This window comes from Miniopterus natalensis, chromosome X, assembly GCF_054644295.1.
Source record: "Miniopterus natalensis isolate mMinNat1 chromosome X, mMinNat1.hap1, whole genome shotgun sequence".
Lineage (NCBI taxonomy): Eukaryota > Metazoa > Chordata > Mammalia > Chiroptera > Miniopteridae > Miniopterus > Miniopterus natalensis.
This window is the reverse complement of record NC_142103.1, coordinates 18955619-18977414: the sequence shown is the minus strand read 5'-3', so window position 1 is coordinate 18977414 and position 21796 is coordinate 18955619. Positions and strand designations below refer to the sequence as shown.

The window sequence follows — 21796 nt, the reverse complement described above, 5'->3', positions numbered from 1 at the left end:
GTGAAATTGATGCTCCCAGCAATATAACTTTTTAGTAAAAGATGTATCTTGGACTTAAGGAGGCCCTGTCCATTGTTTTTGTTCATCTAGGTTAACACACCTTTGAAATAACCACCCTCAAGAAAGTACATAACAAGACTCAATGAATTCAAGAAGATTGAAATTCTATCAAGCATATTTTCTGACCACAATGGCATGAAACTAGACAAACAGAGGAAAAAACCACAAATGTGTGGAGACTGAAAAACAGCCCAGGGCTTCCTTGCAGAGCCATCAGGTGCTGGTTCCTGGGCAGGTAGCTGAGGCTGAGCTGCAGGGTTATGATGGGAGGATGTTAGGTTTCTTTGACAGGTATTTCTCTCAAGTGCAGGCTGGTTTAGGTTTAGTTTTGTGTTGTGGTCTGGGCCACTGGGGCAGCCTCCATTTTGTGGGTACTTATTCACAAATTAACTTTATCAATAGGTACAGCAGGGAGTGTTTGTTGTAGCACAAATTCCCCCTTGGCTGATTAAGAGGAGATCAAGGACTATGTGATTGTCCGTAACAATCCTAACTAATGGGTTTATGCTAGTTTGTCTTTCAGAGGTGAAGTTGTATAACTTAGGAATTTTGCTAGGGTCTGAGGCAAGTTTTGGGCCACGTTTGCCAGTGACGTTATCCCTAACAGGGGAATTGTAACTTACGTAGAGTTTATGAAAACAGTCAGTTATGCCTCTGGGAGTTTCATTTTTTTTTGTTTTAAATAAAGTCCCGTGGACTGCAGTTTGGAGGTTTGTGGGTATTTTTTCCCAGAGAAACAATCCACTGAAGGGACAGTACTTTTAAATATCTAAAAGTGTCTCACAATGCACACCTAAAACTAGTATAATGTATATCAACTGTAAGTGGAAAATAAATTAGTTTTAAAAAGAACAAATACAGAACAATTCCTCTAACAAAAGGGGGGCTCTCAAGTATGCTCAAAATTAAGCCAAACAGGATCATGTGTTTTCTGAAGAGAACGAATTGACTATCGTGGTCGGGAAAGCCTCAATATTGTTGTCTACTTTTGATTGGCTAGGTCTTGCCAATAGTACTACAACAGCCTTAAGAGAAGCATTTTGAGAATCTGAGGGCAAGTTCCATTTTTACAGGGCTGAAGGTCAGGATTAGTGATAGGAGGGAAGCTTAAGTACCAGAAGGGGCCTATAGGAGGGATTCTGCCTCCTGAGATGTTGAAAGGAACTGATACTAAGTTACTGTCAGCAGGGTGTGCGGGAGGACGTCAGATCCAGCAATCAGTTACACTCAGAGCAGTGGCTGTGGCCTGGGCAAGACATAGAGGAGAATTTTGTTTTCCCTTAAGTGGCAGAAGAGGACCATAGAGGTTAAAAAATAATAGGATGAAGGACAAGGAGATCACAGTAGTGTTATTGAAGGTATAAAAGTGTAATTCTAGGTAATGTTAGTAGAAGGGCAAAGGGACAGAAAAGGAGTGTTGAAAAATTTAAAAAAATTAATCTCATTCTGTTATCTTGGTTGGAACCTATCCACTTCTGAAGTCAGCAGCTTGTTGTGTTGTCCTGGGCAGAAGCTGTCCCCTTCTGCTGTCAGCCACTTCTGGAGGATTCCTAAGAAGCTTCAGTTTAAGGTCTTCTGATGAAATGCATGCTCAGTAATGTGGGAGGAAGTGATGGCATCTTTTCAGTAAAAAGTTTTATACACTTTAAAAATCTAAGTATCAATATCTTGGAATTTTACTGATATGTCAGTTGTTAAAGGTACCAAGTGACAAGATATTTTTTATCAAGTCCCAAAGGAAGTTTTATTTCTGTTGCCAGTTTCAAAAGACCGAATGTCAAGGTGGCAGACCACGGACAGGATCTTTAGGTGTGGATTTTGAAAATGTACTTTGTTTACGATGGTCATGTAACTGGAGATATTTTATAAATCTCCTGAAATATTCAGTCACATTAGCCTGTGATAGAGTAGCATCTGGGATGGCAAGTGAAATTTCCAAATGCATGAGGCAACCTTCTATTAACACATAAAGAGACAACTTAATGGTCCTTGAGAGGCTTGACCTTATTGTCATCAGGGCTAATGTCAGGACTTTGGGCCTAGGAAGTTGGAAGGTTTCTGAGAACTTTGATGATCATACTTTTAGAATTCTATTAATTTTCTTAATTTTTGTCTGAATCTGAATGTGGTAATGTGATGTAATTAAATGTTTGAACAATTTATTCCTATTGTCCTCTCTCTTATAGGATTGAAGAGCAAATCTTTGTATTCCCTAATGGCCATTCCAGGAAACCCAAAGATGGTTTAGGCATAAAAGACATCTTAATAGTTTTATTATTCTGAACTTGGAACCTGGATTTGGGATAAGCAATATGGAGAATAGTTATTAGAGGAGACAAGGTATAAGTCCTGAGTATCTAAAGATGAGATATATTTACAATCAACATTGCACAACCATACTAGATTATACCCAGGCTAAAGCTGCGGGCGGGAGGTTGGCGGGGGGGGGGGGGGGGGGGGGGGGGGGGGGGGGGGGGGGGGGGGGGAGCAGCAGCCATACCTCACATTAGCCAGGAGAGGGGGATATTTGTTCATTTCTGAGACTTGGACAACATTCATGTTCTGTCTGTGTTCATACAAGATAAAGCAGTGGTCTTGTTTTTGTCTCACTTTGTCACTATCACGGAGGAGCCCTGTTGGATGTTGTGTTCTGTGGATTTGTGTATGACTGCAGGAAGAACTAGGACTAGCTGTGAGGGCCAGGCCCGGTCCCTTGTCAGGGGCTGTTTTCCTCTTTTTCACCAGTAATAGTGGTCTGTGAGAGGGCAGTTTGGTGATGCTGTTTAAATGTCTTACATATATTGTAAGTCTAAGCTGTCACGCTTTACAAGGAGCCCCTTCCATGGAATCTAACGAGTGTAGCACAGTTTCGAAATAGGATTTTGAAACCAGAGAGCAAGTATAGATCAAATCTGGACTTCAAGAAGATGCCTGCAGGATTTAAAAAAATCTACCTGGACCCTTTATCACCAGTTAACTCGAAAGAAACCCATCACCAGCTAAAGCATCGCTTCACATTAGGGGTTTTACTGACTGTCCCCCGCCCTGGCCAACCAAACACATTCTGTTTACCAGTGTTCCATGTCCCCTTTCTGACTGTGCCCCGGCCTGGTACAAACTTCCATTATCACGCATCATTTTATGATTAAGTGTTTGTGTCCCAGATGCATATCCTCAGAGCTCAAGGAAAAGGATGTGTCCTTCATCTTTTCGGGCCTCGACAGAAGCCTGGGACAAAGCAGGTACTCGATATGGGTTCATTGGTTCCTTAGTTATTCATGAAAACCACTTTAACAAAAGACTCAGCCCAAAATGTAAGGTGGAAACTCTCCATCCACAGGAAGTATGTTGGATAAACAGCGACAAAAGAGGAAGATTCAAGTCCCAAGTTCTTTACTGAGGGACATTTCACAAAGTGAACAAAATCTGATACATTCCTCATCATGAGTCACTGCAAGTCCCTATACCTGGTGTTTAATGGTTTTATATAAAAATGTCTCACAAATACTATTTGTTTCCCAGTAAGTGGTTGTCATCTCCCTTTTGTTGGTCCTTTAAGTGTACCTTCCCATGCAGTGTTCCAAGGAAGGTGTACGTACAGGTATGTAAAGGATAGAGGCCCACTTTCCATTAAATACACAATGATTATGTTTGCCTTTTTTTTTTTTTAAATATTTTACCGTGGTAAGAACATTTAACATGTGATCTAACTTCTTAACAAAATTTTAGATTTGAAGGGAAGAAAAAAACTTTCCCTATTTACAGATGACCTGACTATAGATAATCCTAAAGAATTTACCAAAAAACCCTCCAAATAAAATGAAACACTTAGGTATAAACTTTAAAAAAAATGTACAGACTCTGTATACTGAAAAGTTTAAAATTTTGATTAAAGAAATCAAAGAAGACCTAAATAAATGGAGAGGTATACCATGCTTATGTACCTTCTACTCACTCTGGGCTTTTCTTGTTGTTCTCTTTCTAAGTGTTTAAATTGTAGGGTTAGAGAGTTTATTAGAAGTTTTTCTTGTTTTTTGAGGTAGGCCTGCAGTGCTATGAATTCCCTCTCAGGACTGCTTTCATTGTTCCCCACAGATTTTGGGTTGTTGTGTGTTCATTTTCATTTGTTTCCAGGAAGTTTTTTTTCTTCCTTGATCTCTTTGATAACCCATTCATTGTTTAATAGCATGCTATTTAGCCTCCATGTTTTTTAATGTTTTTTAATGTTTTTATTGTAGTTGATTTCTAATTTTACGCCATTGTGATCTGAGATGATGCTTGGTATGATTTCAATCTTCTTGAACTTGTAGAGACTTGTTTTGTGCCCTAACACGTGGTCTGTCTTTGAGAATGTCCCATGTGCATTTGAGAAGAATGTATATTCTGCAGTTTTAAGGTGGAATGTTATGTAAATGTCAATTAAATCTATCTGATTTAGTGTGTCATTTAGAGTCACTGTTTCCTTCTTGATTTTTTCTCTGGAAGTCATATCCAGTGAAGTCAGTGGGGTGTTCAATTCCCCTAGTATGACTGTATTGCTGTCGATCTCTTTCTTTTCTTTTCTTTTTTTAAAATATATCTTTATTGATTTCAGAGAGAGGAAAGGAGAGGAAGAGAGAGAGATAGAAACATCAATGATGACAGAGTCATTGATCGAGCCCGCAACCCGGGCATGTGCCCTGACCGGGAATTGAACCCTGATCACCTGGATCCTAGGTCGACGCTCAACTGCTGAGCCACGCCTGGCCGGGCTGTCGATCTCTTTCTTAAAGTCCTCAAGAAGATTTTTTTATAAATTAGGTGATCCTATATTGGGTGCATATATGTTTATCAGGGTTATATCCTCTTGTTGGATAGATCCCTTTAGTATTATGTAGCGATCTTTCTTGTCTCTTGATATGGTCTTCATTTTGAAGTCTATTTTGTCAGATATGAGCTTTTTTATTTTTTCATTTCCAGTTGCGTGGAAAATTTTTCCATCCCTTCACTCTCATCCTGTGTGAATCTTTTGTTCTGCGGTGGGTCTCTTGTAGACAACATATATTTAGGTCTTGTTTCGTTTTATTAAAATTTTTTTATATGTCTTTATTGATTTCAGACAGAGGAAGGGAGGAGAGAGGGTGATAGAAACATCAATGATGAGAGAGTCATTGCCTGGCTGCCTCCTGCACGCCCCTCATTGGGGATCAAGCGTGCAACCTGGGCATGTGGCCTTACTGGGAATTAAAACATGATCTCCTGGATCATAGGTAGATGCTCAACCACTGAAACATGCCAGGCCAGGTCTTGTTTTTTTATCCATTCAGCTACCCTATGTCTTTTGATTGGAGTATTTAATCCATTTATATTTAAGGTTATTATTGATAGGTACTTATCTATTGCCATTTTATTTCTTCATGCTTATGTTTCTCATTCTCTCTATTTCAACTTCTAATTACAGCAATCCCTTTAACATTTTTTGCAATGCTAGTTTGGTGGTGATAAACTCCTTTAGCCTTTTCTGTCTGGAAAGCGCTTTATTTCACCATGTATTTTGAATAATAGCCTTGCTGGATAGAGTAGTCTTGGTTTCAGATCCTTGTTTTGCATTACCTTGACTACTTCATGCCATTCCCTTCTGGCTTGTAGAGTTTCTGATGAGAAATCAGCTGACAGGCTTTTGGGAGCGCTTTTGTAGGTAACAGCTTGCTTTTCTCTTGCTTCCTTTAAGATTCTCTCTGTGTCTTGAATTTTTGGCATTTTAATTATGATGTGCCTGGCAGTGGGCCTTTTTGGGTTCTTGCTTGGGACTCTCTGTGCCTCCTGAACTTGTGTGACTTTCCTTCACCAGGTTAGGGAAGTTTTCTGCCATTATTTCTTCAAACAGATTCTCTAACCCTTGCTTAATTTCTAGATTTTCTGGTACATCTATGATGCAAATATTGTTATGTTTCATGTTGTCCCACAGCTCCCTTAAACTGTCCTGTTTTTTAATTGTTTTTTCTTTTTGGTTCTCTGAGTGATTTTTTTTCTACTGTGTCTTCTAATTCACTGATTATATTCTCATCTTCCACTAATCTGCTGTTCATTCCTTCCAATGTTTTTTAAAAATTTTATTTCTACTATGTCATTCTTAATTTTCTTCATAGTTTCCATTTCTCATGCTATTAAGCATTCCTTATGATCAGTATTCTGAACTCTATATCTGATAGATTGCTTATCTCCATTTCATTTAGCTCTTCTTCTAGGGAATTCTTTTGTTCTTTCATTTCCGGCTTTTGTTTGTTTGTTTGTTTCCCAGTTTGGCTGCTTGTTTGGATTTGTTTCTATGTATTGGGTAGATCTGCTAGGGCCCCCAGTTTTTTGTTTGGTCTCTGGTGCAGGCCAATGTCAGATGCTATTTATGACTGGCCTTGAGTACCTTGTTTGAAGCTCTCCACACTCCACAGCTTGTGGTTCCTCTGCTGGGACTGGGTGTGTTTGGAAAGGACTACAATGTGCACCAAGGCCTGCTTTTCCAAGCCCTAGGTCCAGAAGCAATTCAGGCAGATTCAAAGCACCCAGAGGCTGATTGTTATTCAGTCTCTTAATGAGCCTCAGGCTGTAGAAACTCCACAGGGTGGGGTGGCTGATTGTTATTCAGTCTCTTAATGAGCCTCAGGCTGTAGAAACTCCACAGGGTGGGGTAGCTGATTATTATTCAGTCTCTTAATGAGCCTCAGGCTGTAGAAACTCCACAGGGTGAGGGCAAGAGGTTTTCCAACATGGTGGAGCAATTCCTTCCCACCCTAGGCAAAAGCTGCTTGGACCATAAATGTCTGCCTGAGAAAGATGTCCTCTGCATTATGGGGGAATGACTCAGTACAGGGACCCAGATTGCTGCCATCTGAGCTCTATCCTGAGAACCAACACTTCCGGATTCTCCTTACACAGCTCTAGTCCACTCTGCCCTCCCTCTGCCGGAGCCCAAGGTGAGTAGCTGCACAGGAAACTTTGTGCATTGGCCCTTTAAGACGGTACCTGAATTTCCAGGCGTCTCTCCCTGGCAGACAGAAACTCCACTGCTTTTCACAACCAGATGTTATGTGGGCATCTTTCTCAGTTCTGGTGCTCTGGGCTGGGAATTCCAGCTTGGGGTTTAGGCCCAGAGTTCTCAGTGGGAACCCCCCATAGTTGAGATATCCCTCTAGAATTTCAGCTGCCTGTGGCAGCCTAGCCAGCCCTCTTGCACCTGTGCACTTTCTACTAGTCTCTATGTGGTCTCCGCTTTATGTCCTTGGTTATGAGGATGCTCTCCAGCTAGTCTTCAGTTGATTATTCAGGCTGTTTTTTCTATATTTTAGTTGTAATTCCAGTTTGGTCCCTGGAGAGTGTCAGTGTAGCTTCCAGTCAATCTTCTGATGTAAAAACTTTGATAAGCATATATTACGATGCAAATGGATGTTACTTATGTTATTAGAAAACAGCTATGTCATTGGCACCATGAGACAGACTCTTTGTATCAAGATAATTAGCCCTGAAGTGGAACAAACCATGATCTTGTATTATCCATATTTGAACCAATTACTCTAACAGGACCAGATCAAAAAAAGGGTACTTCTTTTTTGCATATGTTCATCATGAAATCTAATTTTTCATTATTTTGTAATAATGTTCCACAAAGCTTTTAATGAAGATGCCAGCTCTCTTAGCATTAGAGTGTTAGCAGAAGTAGTCATTGTGTAGAGTTTAAAATGTTTATCAAATATCTGAGCAAGTCTTTTGCATATACTTGAATGCTGAAAAATTAATAAGTGTATAATCTCTAAAAGAACCACAAATGTCTAGTGCATATTACTGCATTCTTTATTGCACATATTTGAACATTGGATTATTTATATTATAGAGGTATGGGTCCTCAGGTTATGCATAAATTTTAGGACTTCCTCCAGTACATTCACAGGCAGATGGAGTGCCACCTCTACCACAGGAATTGTTCCTCCTCCTCCTGTTCCTTTACCTGGAATAAGTGGTAAACCATCACCACCACATCTTTGTATAAGGACCTACCTCTTATTTGTTGTTGTTAATCTTCACCCGAAGATATTTTTCCATTGACTTTTTTGAGAGTGAAAGGGAGGGATTGAGGGGGAGAGAGAGAGAGACAGACAGACACAGAGAGAGAAACATCAGTGTAAGAGAGACACATCGATTGGTTGCCTCCTATACGTGAGATAGAACCTGCAACCTAGGTACATGCCCTTGACCTGGAATCGAACCCACTATGCTGATGCTCTAACCATTGAGCCACACCGATGATTGAGCCAGGGCAAGGATCTTCTTCTTCATTACTACCTTTGTTGGGTGACTTCCTGCTCCAGGTTCATCAGTTGCTCTAACTTAAGAAATGACGCAGAAATAAGTGTATAAACCTAAACTCCATGGATTGATTCTTGAACCCCATTGCTTGATTCTCCATGAAGAGAACCAAATGGTCAAAGGCAAAACTTTGACTAGAGTTTATGGCATCTTCTAGCCATTGGTGATCATTCATATCCAAATAACTACATAGCTGGGTATAAGAATGGTACAACATTGGAGAAAATGACTGCTGACTCTTTTGCCTTCAGTTTTGAGCTCTCCATCTTATGTTCCTCTTTCAGTACAGTCTCTTGATAATTTGAAATTCCACAGAGAATATGAAATTCATGTATAAGGCAAAGAAGAAACAATGATGTTGTGTAATTGTATTAGGTTCCTTGGGTTGCCATAACAAATTACCACAAACTGGTTGTCTTAAAACAACAAAAATTTATCTTTCACAGTTCTAGAATATAGAAGTCCAAAATCAAGGTGTTAGGAGGGCCATATTCCCTCTGGAGTCTCTCCCATGCCTCTTTAAGCTTCTAATGGCTGTCAGGATTCCTTGGCTTGTGACATCATCTTTCTGTTTCATTTTCACATTGCCTCCTCTTCTTTGTATATGTTTACTCTCATTTATAAGGTGATTAAATTCAAGGCTCACCCAGATAATCCATAATAACCACCTCCTCTCAAGATCCTTAACTTAATCACATCTTTTGCCAAATAAACACATATTATGGGGATTAGGACATAGACATATCTCTTTTGGGGTCACCATTCACCCCACTACAATAATATAGGAAACATGTACTTAAATGAAAAGCAATTTTGATTCATTGATTACCTTTAAGCACTATAACTTTTTTAAGTATAAAAATAAGTGCCTGTTAAAAATTATTAACCCTTTGCCCGGCAGGGCGTGGCTCAGTGGTTGAGCATCAGCCTAGGATCCAGGTGATCGGGGTTCGATTCCTGTCAGGGCACATGCCTGGTTGCAGGCTTGATCAATGACTCTCTCAACATTGATGTTTTTCTCTCTCTCTCCTCCTCTCCTTTCCTCTCTCTGAAATCAATAAAGATATATTAAAAAAAAATAAAACAATATTATTAACCCTTGTTATCTTAGTTATTTTTGTTTTAAAAATAATGATTTTTTTAATTGAGATTGAAATTTTCATAATGTACAATAGCTGACAAATTCTTTGGTGACAATAACATTTTTTGTATGTGGTTTATGAAAGTAACTTTTTTACTGAATATTATTTCTCTTAATCATCAATGTCTTTAAAAATTTTTTTTAATTAAATTTTTATTTTTTATAATTATAGATTCTCATGCAATTGTAAGACATAGTACAGAGATAAGAGATAACCCATGCATCCTTTTCCCAGTTTCCCCTAATGGTATCATCTTAGAAAACAATAGTCCAACATTAAAACCTAGATATTGATATAGATATAGTCAAGATACAGAAGAGTTCCATCACAAGGATTCCTCATATTTTCCTATAATAGTCAAACACTCACTTCCTTCCTACCCCTATACTCTTCTTAACTCCCAACAACCACCAATCTGTTCTCCTTTTCTATAATTTAGTTCAAGATTGTTATGTAAATTATGTTATACAGTTTATAACCTTTTGAGGTTGGCTTTTTAAAAAAAAATTTATCTTTATTGTTGAGAGCATTAGAGGTGTCCCATTCTTTCCCCCCAAATTGACCCCCTGCACTTTGCTCCCATCCGCTCCCCAGGGCTTCACCCCATTATTAACTGTGTCCATAAGTTATGCATATAACTTCTTTGGTTAATCTCTTCCCACCCTCCACCCCCCTGCCCTCTTTACTCTGAAATATGATCATCTGTTGCATGCATCAGTGTCTCTGGACCAATTTAGTTTGTCAGATTCTTTTGTTCATTAGCTTCTTCTTAAAGAAGACCTTCAACATTTCCTGTAGTGCTGGTCTGGTGGTGATGATCTCCTTTAGCTTTTTCTTATCTGTGAAGCTCTTTATTTGACCTTCAATTCTAAATGATAGCTTTGCTGGGTAGAGCAACCTTGGTTGTAGTTCCATGTTTTTCATCACTTTGAATATGTCTTGCCACTCCCTTCTGGCCTGCAAAGTTTCTGTTGAGAAATCAGCTGGCAGGCGTATGGGTACTCCCTTGTAGGTAACTAACCTACTTTTCTCTTGCTGCTATTCTCTTGCTGCTTTTAAGGTTCTCTCTTTGTCTTTAACCTTTGGCATTTTAATTATGATGTGTCTTGCTGTGGGCCTCTTTGGGTTCCTCTTGTTTGGGACCCTCTGTGCTTCCTGGACTTGTAAGTCTATTTCTTTCCCCAGGTAGGGGAAATTTTCTGTAATTATTTTTTCATATAGGTTTTCAATTTCTTGGTCTCTTTCTTCCCCTTCTGGCACCCCAATAATATGAATGTTGGGCCTCTTGAAGTTGTCCCAGAAACTCCTTATACTATTTTCATATTTCTGGATTCTTTTTTCTTTTTGCTCTTCTGGTTGGGTGTTTTTTGTTTCCTTATGTTCCAAATTGCTGATTTGATTCTTGGCGTCCTCTACTCTACTGTTGATTCCATGTAAATTATTCTTCATTTCAGTTCCTGTAGCCTTCATTTCAAATTGGAACTTTATTATGTTATCGATTCTCTCAGTTATTTCCTAATAGTTGGCTTAAACATTCTTATAACCAAAATTCTGAACTCTGTATCTGTTAGCTTGCTTGGATCTATTTCATTTAGTTCCTCTTCTAGAGATTTCTTCCATTCTTTCCTTTGTGACATGTTTCTTTGCCTCCACATTTTGGCTGCTTCCAGGTGTTTGTTTCTATGTATTAGGTAGAGTTGCTATGTCTCCTGGAATTTGTAGAGTGACTTTGTATAGTAGGTGTCCTGTAGGGTCGAGTGGCTCAGCCTCCCTAGTCACCTGAGCTGGGCCTTCTAGGTGCTGCCCTGTGTGGGCTGTGTGCACTGTCCTGTTGCAGTTGAGCCTTGGTTGCTGTTGGCGTCACTGGGAGGAATTGATCCCCAGGCCAATCAGCTGTGAGGACCAGTTGCAACTATAGCCAAAGAGCTGCTGTGCTGGAGACACCCCTATGGAGCAGGATTTACTTCAGTGGAGCTTTGGTGTTCATCAAGTGTGCCCCTCGAGTGTCACTTGTGGATGTTGTAGGGTTGTAATCCAGCGTGGTCGAGTCTGACCACCAGGTGCACTGTCTCTGGGGCCTCCCGGAAGGTGAAAAGTCAGCCTGTGCCAGTGCCTTGCTCAGGGCCACCCAGCATGAGCTACACAGCAAACCATAGTTGGCTGCTACTTGTGCTGGGCTTAGAGGCATCCAGGAGAGGCCAAGCTATGAACCAATGTAGGCTGACACTAGTGTCAGGCTTGGGGCTGCTTATCAAGCCCTATGGGGCCTGCTGCTGCTTGTTTGAGAGGTTTTAGGAAAGTCCTAAGCATGAGGCTAGAGAGGCCACTTGCATAGAAAAGCCACTGGACCTGTCTTGGATGAGCCTACAAGTGGGGAGGGGCAGGGCCTCCAGGAATCACTGGGGGGGGGCAAAGGTGTGAGTCAGGTGCTAGTGATTCAAATATGGTGCCTACCTGCTGGCTATGTGTGGGGAGGACTCACCAAAGGAGCAATGGCCTCTGCTAGCTCTTCTGCCTGGGAGGAAGCTGCCCCCCACCTCTCGCCCCAATCTCAGGCAGGTTAGTTCCTCCCCAAATGTCCCAGGTTCCTTTCAAGCTGCTGCCCGGCACTGGGCTCAGAGGGAGCGTCTGAGTGAGTCCATGCCGGGCCCTTTAAGAGGAGCTGCTGGGGCTCCCGCAGCCTCCGCGACGCTCAGCCACAGTCCCCGCTGGTTTCACAGCCAGTTGTGGGGACGTCTCTTCCCAGTCCTGGAGCCCTTCGCTGGGGGCCTGCTGTGGGGCTGGGACCCCTTGCTCCTCCAGGAAACCCCCACCACCGAGATTCCCTCCCGGGTTTAACCCGCGGTACCGGGTGTGGGCCCACTTTGAGTCTCCGATTCAGTCCCAATCCGCCCGCGTCTCCGCTCCTCCTACTGGTCTTGGTGCTTCTTCAGGTCCCTGGTTGTGGGGCTTCTGTTTAGCCAGATTTCAGGAGGTTCTGAGTAATGTTCTGTATTTTAGTTGTAATTTTGATGTGGTTGTGGGAGGCCGCGGGTATAGCTGTTACCTACGCCGCCATCTTGTTTCTTCTGCCGAGGTTGGCTTTTTTATTCAGCATAATTCTCTGGTAAATCAGGCATGATGCTGCATATATCACAGTTCATTCTTTTATTCTGATAATATTCCATGGAGTAAATACACCATGGTTTGTTCAATCACTTACCCATTAAAACCATCTGGGTTGTTTATAAATTTTTTTAAATAAATAAAGCTACTATAAATTTTCATGTAAAGGTTTTTCTGCGAAAATAAGTTTTCTATTCTTTGGGATAAATATGAGAGAATATAATGGCTGGATCATACATTTGCTGCATGTTTAGTTTTATGTTTTTGTTTTAAGAAACTGCCAAAATATTTTCCTGAGTAGTTATGATTTTTCACATTCCCGCAAGCAGTGTATGAGTGATCTGATCCAGTTTCTCTGCCTCCTCACCAGCACAAGGTGGTTTTCTATTAGGTATTGAGTGATAGCTTATTGTGGTTATAATTTACATTTTTCTAAAGGCCAGTAATAATGAACATCTCATGTGTTTACTTGCCACCTATATATCCTCTTTAGTGAAATATCTCTTCATGGATTTTTCTCTTTGGATTTTTTTAATAGTTGACTTGTAAGAGTTTTTTATTTATATTTTATGTACTAGTCCTTTGTTAAGTATGTGGTTTGCAAATATTTCCTCCCAGTCTGTAGCTTGCCATTGAATTTATTTTTCACTTTTGTCAAAAATAAGTTGAACATATTTGTGTGTATCTATTTCTGGGTTCTCAATTCTGTTCCATTGATTTGTGTGACTCTCCTCCACCAATACCACACAATCTTGATTGCTGTAGCTCAGTAACTCTTGAAATAAGGTAGACTGGTTCCTCCAAATTATTTTGCTTTTTTAAAAATTATTTTATTGATTTTGTTCTTTTGCCTTTTCTTATGAATTTTATTTTATTTATTTTATCTTTATTGTTGAAAATATTACAGATATCCCCTTTTATCCCCATTGAATTGATCCCCTCAACCCCACATCCATCCCACCCCCAGGTTTTCCCCATACCAAAGTCTATGTCCTTGGGTTATGCTTATAAATATATAAGTTCTTTGATTAATCTCTCCCCACCCACTCCCCACTCCCCACTCCCCACTCCCCACTCCCCACTCCCCACTCCCCACCTTCCCTCTGAGATCCCTCAGTCTGTTCCATGCTTCTATGTCTCTGGATCCATTTTGTTCATCAGTTTATTTTGTTTATTATATTCCACATGTAAGTGAGATCATGTATTTGTCTTTCTCTGACTGGCTTATTTCACTTAGCATAATACTTTATAGTTCCCTCCATGTTGTACCAAAGGATAAAGGATCCTTCTTTTTTACAGCTGGATAGTACTCCATGGTATAAATGTGCCACAGCTTTTTTATCCACTCATCTACTGATGGGCACTTGGGCTGTTTCCAGATCTTAGATCTTGTATATTGTGATGCTATGAACATAGGGGTACATAAGTTTTTTGTGATTGGTGTTTCGGGTTCCTTAGGATATATTGCTAGAAGTGGGATCACTGGCAGGTCAATTTTTAATCATTTGCGGAAACTGCATCGTGTTTTCCATAGTGACTGCACCAGTCTGCATTCCCAACAGCAGTGTACCAGAGTGCCCCTTTCTCACGTCCTTGCCAACACATGTCATTTGTTGATTTGTTGATGGAGCCATTCTCACAGGTGTGAAGTGATACCTTATTGTGGTTTTAATTTGCATCTCCCTGACGATTAGCAACATTGAGCATTTTTTCATGTCTCTTGGCCATCTGTATGTCCTCTTTGGAGAAGTGTCTATTCAGGTGCTTTACCCATTTTTTAATTGGATTGTTTGTCTTCTTCTTGTTGAGTTGTATGAGGTCTTTGTACACTTTGGAAATTAGCCCCTCATCAGATGCATTCTTGGCAAATATGTTCTCCCACATCATGGTGTTTCTTTGTATTTTGAGGCTGATTTCTTTTGCCGTGCAGAAGCTTTTTAGTTTGATGTAGTCCCATTTGTTTATTTTTTCTTTAGTTTCTCTTGCCCTAGGAGATGTATCAGTGAAAATTCCACTACATGAGATGTCTGTGACTTTACTGCCTCTGTTTTCTTCCAGGATTTTTATGGCTTCACAACTTACATTTAAGTCTTTTGTCCATTTTGAATTTATTCTTGTGTATGGAGTAAGTTGGTGATCTAGTTTCATTTTTTGCATGTACCTGTGCAGTTTTCCCAGCACCATTTATTGAAGAGACGATCTTTACTCCATTGTATGCTCTTGCCTCCTTTGTCAACTATTAACTGACCACAATGGCATAGGTCTATTTCTGGGGTCTCTGTTCTGTTCCATTGATCTATATGTCTGTTTTTGTACCAATACCAGGCTGTTTTGATTACAGTGGCTTTGTAGTATAACTTGATATCTGGTAAAGTGATACCTCCAGCTCTTTTCTTCTTTCTCAAGATGGCTGTGGCTTTTTGGGGTCTTTTTCGGTTCCATATAAATTTTTGGAATATTTGTTCTAGCTCTGTGAAATATGCTGTTGGTATTTTAATGGTAATTGCACTGAATCTATAGATTCCTTTGGGTAGTATGGACGTTTTCATGATGACTATATTTTCTTTCTGTCTGATGGCTGTGGTTAGGACTTCCAGTACTATGTTGAATAAGAGTGGTGAGAGCTGACCACCCTGTCTTGTTTCTATTTTTAAGGGAAATGGTTTTAGTTTTTGATCACTGAGTATGATATTGGCTGTAAGTTTGCCGTATGTGGCCTTTATTATGTTGAGGTATGATCTCTCTATTCACACGTTGCTGAGAGTTTTTATCAGAAATGGGTGCTGGATTTTGTTGAATGCATTTTCTGCATCTATTGATATGATCATATAACTTTTGTCCTTCATTTGGTTTATGTGGTGTATCACAGTTATTGATTTGCGAATATTATACCAGCCTTGCATCCCCAGAATAAATCCCAGTTGGTCGTGGTGTATGATCTTTTCAATGTATTGCTGGATCCGGTTTGCTAGTATTTTGTTGAGAATTTTAGCATCTATGTTCATCAGGGATACTGACCTGTAATTTTCTTTCTTTGTAGTGTCTTTATCTGTTTTTGGGATTAGGATGATGCTGGCCTCATAAAAAGAGTTTAAGAGTTTTCCCTCCTCTTGAATTTTCTGGAATAGTTTGAGGAGAATAGGTGTTAATTCTTCTTTGAATATTTGGTCAAAGTTGCCTGTAATCCAGCTGGTACAGGGCTTTTGTTTGGTGCGAGTTTTTGATGACTGCTTCAATTTCATTAGTTGTTATTAGTCTATTCAGGTGTTCTGATTCTTCCTGATTCAGCTTTGGAAAATTGTGCATTTCTTGGAATTTTTCCATTTCACTCAGGATGTCCAGTTTGTTGGCATATAGTTGCTCATAGTATTTTACGATCCATTGTATTTCTGTTGGGTCAGTTGTTATATTGTCTCTTTCATTTCTGATTTTATTTATTTGGGTCCTCTCTCTTTGCTTCTTGGTGAGTCTGGGTAAAGGTGCATCAATCTTATCTTTTCAAAGATCCAGGTCTTGGTTTCTTTGATTTATTGTATTGTCTTTTTAGTCTCTATGTTATTAATTTCTGCTTTGATTTTTATTATTGTCTTCCTTCTACTTCCTCGTGGCTTTTCTTGCTGTTCTTTTTCTAATCTTTTAGTTGTTGTGTCAGGTGGTTTTTTAGAGCTTTTTCTTGTTTCTTGAGGTATGCCTGTACTGCTATGAACTTTCCTCTCAGCACTGCTTTCTCTGTGTCACATAGATTTTGGTTGTTGTCTGTTCATTTTCATTTTTTCCCCAGGAAGTTTTTGATTTCTTCCTTGATCTCATTGGTAACCCATTCATTGTTTAATAACATGCTTTTTGCTTCCATTTGTTTGAATGTTTTTAAATTTTTTTTATAGTAGTTGATTTCTAGTTTTATGCCATTGTGATCTGAGAAGATACTTAATATGATTTCAATCTTGTTGAACTTGTAGAGACTTGTTTTGTGCCCTAACATGTGGGGTTTTTTTTGACTGGCACATGTGCAGCTGAGCAGAATGTGTATTCTGCTGCTTTGGGATGAAATGTTCTGTAAATGTCAATTTAATCCGTTAGATCTAGTGTCTCATTTAAGGTCTGTTTCCCTGTTGATTTTTTGTCTTGATGATCTGTCCAATGACAACAGTGGGGTGTTAAAGTCCCCCACTATGATTATGTTGCTGTTGATCTCCCCCTTATAGTCCACCAATAAATTTTTTATATATTTAGGTCCTCCTATATTGGCTGCAGATATATTTATAAGGGTTATTTTTTCCTGTTGGTTTGTTCCCTTTAGTATTATGTGGTGACCTTCTTTGTCTCTTGTAATGGTCTTTATTTTGAAGTCTATTTTGTCAGAAATAAGTGTTGCTACTCCAGCTTTTCTTTTGTTTCCATTTGCATGGAATATTTGTCCCCATCCCTTCACTTTCCATCTGTGTGAATCTTTTGCCCTCAATTAGGTCTCTTGTTGACAGCATATATATGGGTGATATTTTCTTACCCATCCAATAAAAAGACATCTTCTGTCTTTTTATTGAGGTATTTAGTCCATTTACATTTAAGGTTACTATTGATATATACTTATTTAATGCCATTTCCCCCCTTTATGCTGATGTACCTCTCTCTCAATTTTTCTTCTTCTTCAAGCAATCCTTTCAGCATTTCTTGCAACAGTAATTTGGTGGTACTGAACTCCTTTACCCTTCTTTTGTCTGGGAAGCTCCTTATTTCACCTTCAATTTTAAATAATAGCCTTGCTAGATAAAGCAATCTTGGTTGCATGTTCTTGCTTTTCATTACTTGCAGAACTTCATGCAACTCCCTTCTGGCCTGAAGAGTTTCTGTTGAGAAATCAACTGTCAGACTTATGGGGGCTCCCTTGTAGGTCACTGCTTGTCTCTCTCTTGCAGCTATTAATATTCTCTCTTTCTCCTAAATATTTGTCATTTTAATTATGATGTGTCTTGGGTTCCTCTTGTTTGGAACCCTCTGTGCTTCCTGAACTTGTGTGGCTTTCTCTTTCACCAGGTTAGGGAAGTTTTCTGCCATTACTTCTTTTACAAGGTTCTTTATCCTTGCTGACTTTACTCCCCCTCTGGCATTCCTATAATGCAAGTATTGTTTCACTTCATGTTGTCCCAAAGCTCCCTTAGACTGTCCTCATGTTTTTTAAGTGTTTTTTCTTTTGTTGCTCTGATTGTTTTTTTTCCACCTTATCTTCTAATTCACTTATTCTGTCCTCGGCTTCATTGAGCCTGCTTTTAATTCCTTCCAGTGTATTCTTTTTTTTTAAGAAATATATCTTTATTGAGAGGAAAAGAGAGGGAGAGAGAGATAGAAACATCAATGATGAGAGAGTCATTGATCGAGCACGCAACCCGGGCATGTGCCCTGACCGGGAATTGAACCCTGATCGCCTGGATCCTAGGTCGACACTCAACCACTGAGCCACGCCTGGCTGGGCTCCTTCCAGTGTATTCTTGATATCAGATATAGTATTCTTCATTTCTACCTGGTTCTTATTTATCTTACCTAGTTCTTTTTTTATGTTTTTACTAAGTTCCTGTCCTTCTTATTAAGTGTCTTGTGGTTATCATTAATTTCCTTGAGCATCTTTATAGCCATTACTCTGAACTCTATTTCTGATAACTTGCTTAACTCCATCTCATCAAGGTCTTTTTCTGGCGATTTTTCCTTTTCTTCACTTTGGGAGTTGTTTCTTTGTCTCCCCATTTTAGTGACTCTCAGTGTTTTTATCTGTATATTAGATATATTTGCTGTCTCCCAGTCTTGTGAGATTTTGTAATGTATGTCCAGTGGGATGCAGAGGTGTGTTTTCCTTATTCTTCGGAGCTATTTGCTCTAGGCATGTCCCTTCTGTGGGTGTCCCTTTTGTGGATTCTTTGGGCTCTCCTGTTGTGACTGGGTCTAGATTGTGGTTGACCCATTCTTGGGAGGACTCTTCTCTCAGGTTGGCTAACTGTGAGGCTCAGCTCCAACCAAGTCGTGTGAGCTGTTGTACGGTTGCTGACAGAGCAATACAAAGCACAACCAAACTGCCAGGAAACAAAGAGTAACTTACAAAATACCCTGACAGTCACAGTGAAGACAACCCAAGAGAAAGTAGAATTGGGAGAGTGAAGTGAGAACACAAATGCTAAAGCAACAAACAAACAAACAAACAAACAAAAAGGGGGGGGAGAGGAGATAGAGGCAGAGAAGGATATTATTGCTAATAGTAAAACAATAAATAAAAAAATAATAATAAAATAAGAAAAAAAGTAAAAAATAGAGTAGCTACTGGGAGATAAAAAGGGCAGAGAAAAGATTGTGAAAGGAAAGAAGGGTGACCAAAAAGTTAAGTGTAAAGATTAGGAATAGAAAAATGGTTGAAAAATAAAAAATAAAAATTAAATAGAGAGACAAATAGAACCAATCAAACAAAAATACAGAAAGACAGACAATAAACAGGGAGAAAAAAGAAAAAAAAGAGAAAGTTATGCCAATGGAACAAGAAGAGAGAGAGAGGTAAAGCAAGGACAGGGAGGGGGTCCAGTAAGAGATATGGGGGAAACAATTGAGAAAAGCAATAAACTTACTGGTAATAAAGATAATATCCTAGCAATAAAGCAGAGAATCTCAAGAAAATTTTGATAATAGAACAACAACAAAAAAACCCCCCACAAAAACAACAAAGCAAAAAAAAAAGCAAAGCAAGACAAAACAAATTTTTTTTAAATTAAAAAATTTTAAAAGAAAATTTTTTTCTTTTCCCTCTTTTTTCTAAAAAAAAAAAAATTAAAATCAGTCAATCAGGTGAGTTTCATCTGTGCAGCTTATGTTGCCTGAGGATCACTGTTCTGTATGCTGATTTCGGGTCTCCTAGGAAGTACTTGTGTGTCAGCCAATGTCAGGAGCTGTCTAGGTTTGTCAATGGCATCCTTAGGTAATTGGCTGGTCTGAGGCTCTCTGTGGACCACCTCCCCCTGTCAGCTATTTTGCCTCTCCTTTGTGGTTGCCTGGTCTTACTCCAGAGTCTTCTGAAGAGAGTCTTTAGGGTATAGTCAGGCTAGTGTAGCTTGGGATATTGCTCCCATTACTTAGAGGTTTCGCTGTCAGGCACTCACTGTGGGGAAGTTAGTCTCTGCTTCAAAGCCAGCTCCTCAGTCTCTACCCTATCCTCCAGTTCTAGTTCCCCATACAATGGCCTATTGCAGGTTCAGATTGAGTTCAGACTGTTGCCTTTTCTGTATGGGCAGTTTCAGCAGCCTGGGCTCAGTGGGTTTGATTAAAAAAAGATTCTGGTGAGCACTTTGCCTGCTCAGGCCCCAGAAGGGGTTTTAAGCTTTTCCTCCAGTTCCCAAGCAACAGTCCCTGAGAGATTTATTCTTGTATGTGAGCTGATCTCCCCTCCCCCTCAGGACTGTGCCCTGCGGGTGATATCTGGGTCTTCAGGAGCTGAACCAGCCCCTTTCCTGTTGGGGGGGGGGCGGTGGTCTTAGCCTGTGGGAGAGAAAGTTGTGCTCTGCCCCTCCCTTCACAAATCTGATTGACTGGTCTCATGGGGCGCTCAGTTGAAACTCTCCACAATGCAGACACAAATCCCAGCTTTTGCTGATCTGTCTCCCCAATGCAAGCCAGGATGGTGGACGCCCATTCAGCATTCAGAAACGCACAAAGCAACAAATAGGCAGCAAACCTGCCCTTTGAGGTTGCAGGGCCCCAGTGCCTCTGGACCAAGCAGGAGGGGTCACAAAGTCAGCCCCATGCAGATCTCCTGCACAGCTGATCTCAGTAAAGCTGGGGCAGCTCCTTGCACACTCTGGTGCCTCCCCTCAGAGCAGATCAAAAATCTCTGATATACCCCACCAGCAGTTCTGGCGGCTGGAATCCCGATCCACCCTGCTTGTGGCTCTGGACCGTCTGGTGGCAGGAGTGCTCTCTTCCCCTTCCCAAGGCCACACAGTTCAAATGCTCTCTGGGGTTCTACACAATGCCTCACAGGAAAGCCGAGGGTCCCTGTAGGTGGCTGCTGAGTGCAGCCCTCTGGCCCCTTTCTGTTTGGAAGCCACATACTGTGGACAGCCTTTGTTGTGGTCAGCACCTGGGGTGAAAGTCTCCTATCTTGACTGCCACCATCAGTCACATTGTTTCACTGGGAAGGCACAGTCCCCTTCTGGCAGGCATACTGTTTTTCTGGCTCCCTGTGCCTGCTGTGCATAGGCTCTCCTCTTCCCCTCTGCTCTGGGTCTGAGATCCCATCTTTTGGATGCCACTCCACACTGACAAAGGGAGGGAGCTTTGTGGCACTGGCTTCAGGGAGGACACCCTCTTTCAACAGCCCCCTATCTTACCAGATTCTGTGATGTTTCTTCAGTGCTCCTTACTCAGAATACATCCACTCAGATATATTTATCTTGTTTTTCCAAGCTAGTTATGCAGTATTTTAGCTGTAAATCCAGTCCATGGCTGGAAGCAAGGGTGCTCTACTTGTCAGATTGCCACCATCTTCCCTCTCCCTGCTTTATCTTTTTAATAGCTTGTCTCAGACAGCAGTTTACCAAACATGTCCCCAGGATTTTGATATTTTAGGAGGCAGCCTATGCCTAGCAATAAAGCAATTAGTGCATATGTACTTGGTATCCAAACTGCGGCATCCATAATTTGTATGTGTTCTGATCCTGCTCCATATACACTTATAGTCTGGTTGTAGAGAAACAAAAAGGGACTTATGCATATGCTGTGTGTGTTTGTGTGTTCGTGTGTATTGCTAAGGATAAGTCTGAACATTTTTACACTTAAAAATTTAGCCTATTGAAAACAACTAAAAGGGAATGCAAGAAGATAGTCTGGTGGCTACTCTCCTTTTGGTCACTAGAGGGAGATCATGGTTCACTTAGATTCAATTGAAATGACCAACTTTTTAAAGAAGTGGACCTGTTTTTTCCATCCTTCCTATACTGAGCCAATATTTTCTTTCCAGGGAATTACTGTCCTACTTGGTCCAGAGTCTTTGGAAGTCTAGATATGTTTGAGAGGATTAATCTGTGCCCAAGGACATAATGGAAGCCAAGAAAGGTTACATTCCTTCATATGTTGATTAGTCACCAGAGATGCTAAATGACTGAGCCTAGAGTCTTGCTAAC

At 40.3% G+C, this 21796-nt stretch overlaps 1 long non-coding RNA gene across 1 annotated transcript in view; it reads left to right on the top strand.

The window, feature by feature from the left end:
- Positions 1-229, top strand: part of LOC107537523 (uncharacterized) — a 98162-nt gene extending 97933 nt beyond the window's left edge. The window contains exon 5 of the long non-coding RNA XR_015716493.1: positions 91-229. This is a non-coding gene — a long non-coding RNA (uncharacterized LOC107537523). The remainder of the gene's footprint in view (positions 1-90) is intronic.
- The last annotated feature ends 21567 nt before the right edge of the window (positions 230-21796 follow it).